At 40.1% G+C, this 9,348-nt stretch overlaps 1 pseudogene; it reads left to right on the top strand.

Annotated features, from left to right (window-relative positions):
• Positions 1-5,089: 5,089 nt before the first annotated feature.
• Positions 5,090-6,135, top strand: LOC147439329 (uncharacterized; annotated as a pseudogene).
• The last annotated feature ends 3,213 nt before the right edge of the window (positions 6,136-9,348 follow it).

Below are 9,348 nucleotides of genomic sequence, written 5' to 3'. Positions count from 1 at the left end.
TTAGCTGGCTTGAGTGTCTCCTCTAGCAGTGTATAGGGTTCACTGGCCGCACTAATGTCTTTTACAGACATCCTCTTCTTCTTTGCTGGTGATTTACTGGACTCCATAGATCCTGCAAACACTTCAAAGGATTAAGTTAGCTAATCCTGCATTTTCTCAGTTTCTATTTGTCCAAATACTCTTAAATTGAAAACACGCTAACTAGGGCCCAAGGGTGCAATGCATATGAATATGACTGCTTTTGGGTGATGAATGATGATGTGAGACATTATACGCATATAATGTCTAAGTGCTCAAAATATAGTGATATTTCACATATGCACAACACTCATCATGTACTTCATGAATATATGTCTGGATTTCAATTTGGATGTTGTTTGGACAAGCTGTGACCACTAGAACTCCCTATATGGTTGAAACTAGATTTTGGCTTAGTTCTCAGTATATAAGGCTTAAAAGGGATGAACTTAGGTAGATGCACTCATAATCTTGTTGTGGAGGCTTAGATTGGTCAATGTTAATCTCCACGTTCATCTTCAAAGAAGTGAGACTTTATACATGTATAAATTTTATTGTGTTACAAATGATTGATACCTTAAGTGTAGGTAGTTATTAGCGTGTGATACCTATCTGTAATATTGGAATTGTATTTTGGATTATCCTCTTGAGCTTGGATCCAAATTTCACTTATGGAGCTTAAGATTTTGATTCTTGTTTAAGATGGGTAAATGGCCACAAAATTTGATGGGACTTGAGCTAATTTGGGTTAATATTGTTGGGAAAAAAGCCTTGGAGTTAAGAGTTTTGCCCTGGTGTGTCATTTAATCATTGGGAGACTTCATACGCGTATGAAGTCTGCATAGAGTTTTTTTGCTTAGGCTTCTTTTGGTGGATAGGACTCCCATTATCAACTATGATTCTCATTTGGGTGTGGGCTAATTGGATGGGGTCTAGAATACTCTATAGGAGGAACTTTCTGCTTTTGTACTTCAACTGGTCATTATCTAGCCCAAACTTGTCCAAATTTAAGGTATGCATTGTATGCAACATGGTGCACGAACCAGTGTTGAGAATTTCTTGGTTTGGCTTCTACATAATTGTTTAGGCTTTATATGCATATAAAGACTCCTGATGCAAAACAGTTAGAAACTCCACAAGTTAGTGTTGTATGGCTTGTATAAAGTGTCCATGAATTTTGATATGAATTTGGTCTTGTGAATTGTGTTAAAAGGCTTCAAAGGATGTCATTACATATGTTTAGCTTTTCTGAATGAATGAAGGTCATATCACCTCCAATTGTGATTGATGCGTGCTAGAGGGCTCATGATGATGTGTTGAAGCGCTAAAGGCTTTAAATCCCAGCTAGCCTTCCATATCAAGACTGATAGACTTTATACACGTATAAAGTCTTCTTTAGAATTCTTCACCCAAAATTGTTGCAGACATAGTTTATGATGCTTATAGGGTTTTGATAGGTGCACACATGAAACTGGGTAAGTGTTCTTGAGCTTAAGGCCATAAATCACGTTATGACACTTTGTTTTTGAAAATGAAGTGAGTAATGACCAACCCATTCCCAATTTGGTGCAAATTTTGTATAGAGGCTTGGTGTGATATACTTTACAAGTCTGGATGACCAGTTTGTTAGTAGCACTCCTTTATTGCAGAGTTAGACTTTATACACATATAAAGTCTATTTTTACAGAATGTATTTTTGAGCACAGTCATATGATATTTAGGCTAGGTTTATGCTGTGTACAGAATTTCACATGATTTGGAGCCAATTTGATAAGTCTAAAGCCAAATATTGAAATTAGGCTGAGACTTTGCTTTTCTTGGTTCTTGGGTGCCTGTAATAGGTCCAAATTGAATGAAATTTTGTATGTTCCATCTAGAGGGTACGGAGAATGATACTGTGAATTCATGTGAGTGCTTCTTGTGCAAAAATTGTGTGTGAGACTTCATACACGTATGAAGTCTTCAATGTGATAAAAATTTGATTTTGATGCTTTTAGGTGTTTGGTGCTTGTGCCTTAAGCCCTGCTAGCTGTTTTTCACGTTAGAAAGTCAAGTAATCAGTTTTGAAACTCCCTGCTTGGTATTTCAGTTTTCGGAAGGGATTTCTCCATTGTGGCCATTGTTAACTTAGAGATTCTTCTTGATCTTTAATTCCCACGCATGTGGATGTCTCCTGGAATCCTCCTATGGCTATGATGAGTCCTTTGGACTCACAGATACCCCTTTTGGCGATTTGTCGCTCAAATAGCATCTTTTGTTGAGGAGACTGTCGATGATGGGTTTTCTTGACGTTGGACCTTACATGTTGGTTGTTGATGATATGTCGATGAAGCCTGTGAAATTTGGTGGCAAACGGATTCCTATCTCAGCCGAGGCCCAAATGACGCTTTGCAGCCCCGAAGCCTTGCCCAATGTTTTGACCCACTTTTTGATGGTCAATTCGGACAGAGACTTACTTGCCTTATAGACATGCTTGAGATGTATCTTCTCTTGAATTTTCGTGTCATTTCGATAATTCTTTTTTGATTAGTCTTTGTCATGCCCGAAGAGGTTAGGGTTTTTCCGGTTGACTTAAACTGACATTGGAGGTTGTAGAGGTGTTCTTTTAGTCTAGGGTTAACCCCCCATCAAGCCTCGTAGCAACCAATTGGGTGGTTGATGCATTACGGGCTCTTTTCAGTTTCTTTCCCGCGAAGCCACATTGCTGATTTTTGAAGTTTTTCGCGACAAAGAGAGCGTAGAACAAGAAACACTCATGGTAACGAGTCTACCTCTCATATGTAGCACCGATTTTCATGTGCATCGTACGGAGTTGCAGAAGATCCGATCGCTCTAGGTCTCTCAAGCTCTCTCTCACTTGTGAATAGTGAAAATGAGCTATTAAGTGGGCCCAAAAGAACTTATATCGAGGTTTCTGGACCACTTTTTACCACATTTGACATGTGATCCTATCTTGTTGTGAAATGTACTTTAGGCTCTGAAATTTCTTCATTTGGACTCCGGTTGCTCCGTTTTTGAAAGATTTGTCAATTGGCCAAAGATCTGCCAATTTGGCTTTCCGCAACTTTTTCACATATTTGCACCTCATCTTCACCATAAGTTGTTCATTTTTTATTGATCACTCCTATATTTTTCTTTTGTCGTGAAGTTGTCATTTCACCTGCTTTTTCTATTTTTCTTTGTTTTTGGTTGAAAAATAATCAAAAATAAAGGAAAATATCTAACTCGACCCGAAAATTATCAAAAAATTGAGAAAATTAGGTAATATCATAACTACCTACTATATACATCTATCCGTAGTATTTTTGGCCGGATTGCTTCGTTTTCTCACTTTTCTGCATGAAAACTGCTATATTAGATATATATACACACACCTAGAGGCTCATCTTGGTGTTTTTCCTCTGTCATCTTGTTATTGCACAATATTTTAGGGTATATCTGTTCGAGTTTATCAAAATGATTGCAATCAAACATAAAAATGCATAAAATCAAGGAAAACAGTGCCCTTTTTTACACTTGTAGCATGTCGGTTCCTCCACCCTTCCTAGTCGAAGTCCTCCTGGACGATCGTGTTGATGTTTAAGTGTCATAAAATCTAATATATAACCAACCCAAATGATTTTCTCATATTAAACTAGTCATTTAATGAGGGATAATAAATGGGAACAAGGGTTAAGATAGAGACATGTGCTTATAGATCTATCTCAACACTGGGCCAATAGTAAAGGGACCCAAATAAGAGATGGTCTATCAAAGAGCAAGGTTAACCATTGGAGCATAAGAACTTAGGGTTAGCTTCATTGAAGACCTCCAATAGTTAGTGTAAAAGTCCTTTGACCTTAGGTAAGCTAGGGCTGAGCTTGAGGTGGGAACCCGACCCAAGCTTGAGGTGCTTGACGTGGGAACCCGGCCTAAGATTAAGGTGCTTGATGATTGAGGTGCTTGAGATGATTGAGATGCTTGAGGTGCTTGATGATTGAGATGCTTGATGTGCTTGTCATGCTTGAGATGCTAGGGCTGCACTTGAGGTGAGAACCTATCCCAAGCTTGAAGTGCTAAAGAGCCAAGATTGTGGTGGGAGTTGGGCCTAAGCTTGAGGATCTTGAGGTGTCAAAATTCAAGATTTAATCCCTACAAGGAGGGGGAGAGCCCTACATGAGGGGGATGAGAGAGAACACACACACACTCACACAAGGCATGCCTTGTACAAAGAAAGCAAAGGGGACACTTGTCAAACTCCTCCTCATGTTGCCCTCATGGTGTGCCTAAAGCCTATTGGTTGGCCACCCAAAGGGTCCAATGATAATTTAGGAGATTTAATTAATTTTCTTTGCATTTATCAAGTCCTCTCTTACAAAGGGGAAAGGGGTACACTTGTTCCAAGGCTACCCTTGTTACTTAAGAAACCTATAGCAAATGCAAAAGTGCAGTTGGCACAGTGTGGATTTTTCACCCTTGCGAGCGTGGATTCTCCATGGCGAGTGTGCATTTTCCACCCTTGCGAATTTTGTCCGACATTGCCTTCAAGTCGGTAATAAAAACGCAAAGTTTTGACAATTTTTTCATCTGTGAGATGCTGTTACAGAAAAGCCTTTCATTGCTCATAAAAATTTTGTCTTTACATCAACGCATAGAGGGCTTTGTGCTCTTCGATTGAGGCTATAGATCACCTAAATCAGAGTTCAAATGAAGAAGTTATGATCTAGAGAGAGAGAGAGAGAGAGAGAGAGAGAGAGAGAGAGAGAGAGAGAGAGATAATTCATCTCTCTTCTCATCCCTTACCTACTTTACTACCTTCCTTTGCTGGCATGGACTGATAGCATGCTTCAGAAGTGTACTTCTTTGATGGCTAAATTTCTTTGGGGAATATCATCAGCATCTGTTGCTTTGGTGTCTTGGGGGAAAATCAATTACCCATATCAGCTAGGTGGTTTGCATATCCTAAACTTGCAGAGTCATGCTAGGAGAGCCTACCTCATCAAACATATGTTGGACTTTGACACAGACTGGGGCCCTATGTATGTGGAAACTTATAGACCCGGCTATAGTATATTTCCATGGATGCTCGCAGATGAACTCTTGGGACAAGTTGTTTACTGCAGCCCCTCTGAAAACTGGTTTTGACATTTCCACACTGCTTGTTAGGTCCTGGAAGAAAATCTGTTCTGCTCCCATCTGGCAGGGCAAAATGAGTTATACTGGAAACTCTTTAGGTGCTGCAAATCTGTTTTGGAGCTTTGTTTTTAAAATACCTCCTGCTAAATTTCTTGGAAAATGTGCATTGTCTTTGTCAAGGAAGGGAATTGCTCAAATTAGTCAAGTGCTGGACTCTAACCTACTGTTGAAAATTTTTGCAGTGGCAAGGATGCAATATAGACTTGGGTACAGATGCAGAAGAGATTGGCACCAGCTTGGAGCTCATGTATACAGCTTGCCAGTATTTAACTCAGTCAATGCAGAAGACAGATTCAGAGACTGGACATTTCCCGGCCACTCAGCTAACTGGTGGAATTCTCATACAGAAGTGTTTTATGCTGAGCTATTATCCCCAAATAATATGTATCAAAGATGTAACAAGCAATGGCCTCTTAATATGAATGTAACATGGTGGAACAATGTACTCAGTAAAATCTGGCTTGTACCAAATCAGTTTAAATTTAAATTCTTCTTGTGGAGAGTATGTACAGGTACTTTGGCCACTGTTGCAAACATGAATAGGAAAGGCTTCACAACTGGGAATTGTTCTAGATGTAAGAAAAAAGAAACTGTGAGACATGTTTTTTGGCATTGTAAAATTGTCGCAGAATGGTGGAAATGGGCTGAGTACATGTGGATTACATCTTGGGGGGTTCAGATAACAAAACACAAGTTCACTTTTGATAAAGTGAACACACAACAAGACTCTACACTTCAGTTTGCTCTGCAATCCTTCAGAATCTGGTTTCTGTGGTCATTTGGTCAATGAGAAATATGCAACTTTTTGAGAAGTATATAGGGTTCAACCATACAGTTCCTATGAAAGTCATCAGAGAGAGGATGCTAGAAGACACCATGGTGTTGAAAGATAAAGACCTCAGAGATAGAGTATTGCATATCCTCAACAAACTCCCAGTTTGATGAGGAAGTATGCTAAATCTTAAAATGCTCTTGTAAATATAATATGAAATCTTTCCCAAAAAAAAAAAGAGAGAGAGATAATGATGAAGAGAGAGAAAGAGAGAGAGAGAGAGAGAAGTAGGGATAGCAGTAGAGAGAGAGAGAGAGAGAGAGAGAGAGAGAGAGAGAGAGAGAGAGAGAGAGAGAGAGAGAGAGAGAGAGGGAGATATAGCAAGAGAAAGAGAGAGAGAGAGAGAAAGAGAGAGAGATATAGAAGAGAGAGAGAGAGAGAGAGAGAGAGAGAGAGAGAGAGAGAGAGAGAGAAGAGAGAGAGAGATAGAGAGAGAAAGAGGGAGAGAGAGAGAGAGAGAGAGAGAGAGAGAGAGAGAGAGAGAGAAAGAGGAGAGAGAGAGAGAGAGAGAGAGAGAGAGAGAGAGAGAGAGAGAGAGAAGAGGAGAGAGAGAGAGAGAGAGAGAGAGAGAGAGAGAGGAGAGAGAGAGAGAGAGAGAGAGAGAGGGAGAGATAGAAGAGAGAGGGAGAGAGAGAGAGAGAGAGAGAGGGAGATATAGAAAGAGGGAGAGAGGGAGAGAGGAAAAGAGATAGCAAGAAGAAAAGAGGGATAGAGAGAGAGATATACAGAAGAGCATGTGAGATTACAAGGAGATGAAGAGCAATGGTTGTAAGAGAAATCACCGTTTTGTGGTGTGTGCAATGTGGATCTGCTTCCGCTTCTATATAGTGCTTTGAAAATGAACTTCTTTACGTGAAAACAATGGAATTCCCAAATGATTTTCCACTCTTTTCTCCTTACGTTCTCTTCTTATCTATCTCTCTCCTTCTCCCCACGGATGCAGAATTAGGTTGGAAAGCTTTCAACGATATCGTGCCTCAAAATGGAGGTAGACATGCAGTGTGTGCACAGTAATCCCTTGAACAAGGAGCTACTATTTCAAGAAGCACAATAAAGAGGCTCTTCTTCAAAGAACTCTATAGAAGCGGGAGCACTCTCGCACTGCGCAAAATACAAAACGATGGCTACATTTACAACCATAGCTCTTTATTTCTACTCAAAACGATGGCTACATTAACGTAATTGTATATATATAAATTATATAATTTACACAAAACAATAGGTACATTTACATAATTGTATATACTTAAATTATACTTAATCGTAGAGAGTATGTAATTGTATATACTTAAATTATAGGTGGGTGTGTACCTAAATGTTTTTGTATGCATGTATGTAGGCACTAAGTACATGAGCATAGCACCCAAAGGTTAAACACTTCCTCTTGGATATAGTCCTTTTTTAATCGTGGTGTTGCGGTCATTGATCCACTCATGCATGGAATACCGCAACGTACCTTTGGTTTTACCACGGTGTCAGAATGTGTGCGGTCTAGCTGGCAATATACGCACGGGGTTTCTCGCCTCCTGAGTTTGCCAATCTCATCTGCTTAGTCATGAGGTAAAATCTCTTAGGTTGTATCGCTGGTTGCGTTTCCTTTGCATTGTTCGTGTATTGCTTGAAGAGCTGCACAGTAAGATGAGTGATTGATTTGCATGTGTATACACAGGCAGATGCAAGGTCAGAGAAGAGTGAAAAATGTACCATGTTGTGTTCCATTGTTTGATTCAGTTTCCTGCACGTAAAAAAATTTATTTTGATGACCTCTTGCAGTGTTTTTGAAGCATAAGAGCCGACAAACGTTTAAACACAAATGAATGAAGTGAAAAAGGGTAGAACAATAAATTTACAAAAGGTGGATCAGAGTGAGCAGGGATGATAGGGAAGGTGTCTCATCAGTGCAACATATTGAACATGAGAATTCCACAGAAGAGAAGACAAGCAGTTAAACAAAAATTCGTGCTTTATATAGAAGGCAGTTACAAGGCAATTTCATCTATTTAATAGAAAGAGAAATTGATACTGAAGAGGGCATAGGAAACATTCCCGGCTAAAAGTTCAAAAACCTAGATGGTGTGAACATCTCTGGCGTAGGTAGCTCTAGTAAATGTATCCGGGTTCGCTCAGTGACGCGTGATAGCATCATGTATAGAAGGTCAGGGGCAAAAACTTCTTTGACAATGAGCAAGACGTTGGAGTTGATTGTTGCACCTTGGGACTTGTGTCCAGTCATAGCGTAGGTGAGAGCTAGTGGGAATGTGGATTTATGGTACCAGTGCCCATTGAATTTCTGTCTGCTATGCTTTGAAGTGTAAGTTCCTGTTTGGATGTGTCGAGTGTGACTTTGATTGCTTTGACGCCTCCTTCTTCATCTTGGAGGACTTCGTCTACGCGACATAGTGATCCATTGGCTGCTCCAATTGTTAAGTCTATGTTCTTTGTTATCAACGCCTTTGCTCCTTCCGATATTTTGTCAATTGCATGGAAGTCGGGATCTTCAAGCCATGCTTTGAGCTCGGGGACGTTGTGTGCATTTGTCTTGAGGCCGATTTGGATGATGTGACTATGCCGATGGAAGCGTTCCAAGAGAAGGTTATTATAATATCGAACATCACTCTTGTGTGTGAAAATGATTATCATATTCCTATCCATGTGTTGCTCTATTTGATCCTACGTTATGATGCGCTCACCGAGCGCATCGTGGATCTCTTCCTTTGTGGGGAGCCTGACTCTTATTGTATTGAGGAACTCTATGAAGAGATATCTTTTGCATGGGGCACTGAGCAAGACATAATGTATGTAGTAGCAGTGGACCAATAAGTGGAGCATGTGATGTGGCATGAGTAGCAATGATCACTTTGATGCCTGCATACTGGCGACAACTGTGCCAAATCACCGAACAAGAAGAGATTTTTATGTTTGAATGGGTCTAGCGGTATGCCATTGGTGACATTCACAATTTGTCGTACTATGAGATCAAAAGTTTTCTTTGTCAACATAGAAATCTCGTCGATGATAATCTTGTTTGCTTCTTTGATACTGACGTATCTGTCATCAATTTTGGAGATTGATAGGGGATATTGTTGTGTGTGCACTGGTATCTTGAATTGGTAATGGACAGTTGTTGCGATGCTGCTTAACCTCGTGGCCGTTGCACCAGTCGAAGCAGCGAGTGTGACAGTTTTCCCTTGCATTATGAGTTGGCTTGTGATATATCTTATGAGGAAGCTTTTTCCACTGCCAGGAGTGTCTGTGATCACATGCAGACCACTCTTTGCTACTGTGAGCTTCTTGTAGATCTCTGCTTGTTCAGATGTCAGTGA

This window comes from Adiantum capillus-veneris, chromosome 16 (assembly GCF_014529385.1).
Source record: "Adiantum capillus-veneris isolate H3 chromosome 16, ASM1452938v2, whole genome shotgun sequence".
In the NCBI taxonomy this organism is placed as follows: Eukaryota; Viridiplantae; Streptophyta; class Polypodiopsida; order Polypodiales; family Pteridaceae; genus Adiantum; species Adiantum capillus-veneris.
Note: the sequence above shows the minus strand (reverse complement) of the source record. Positions and strands in the feature narration are given on the sequence as shown.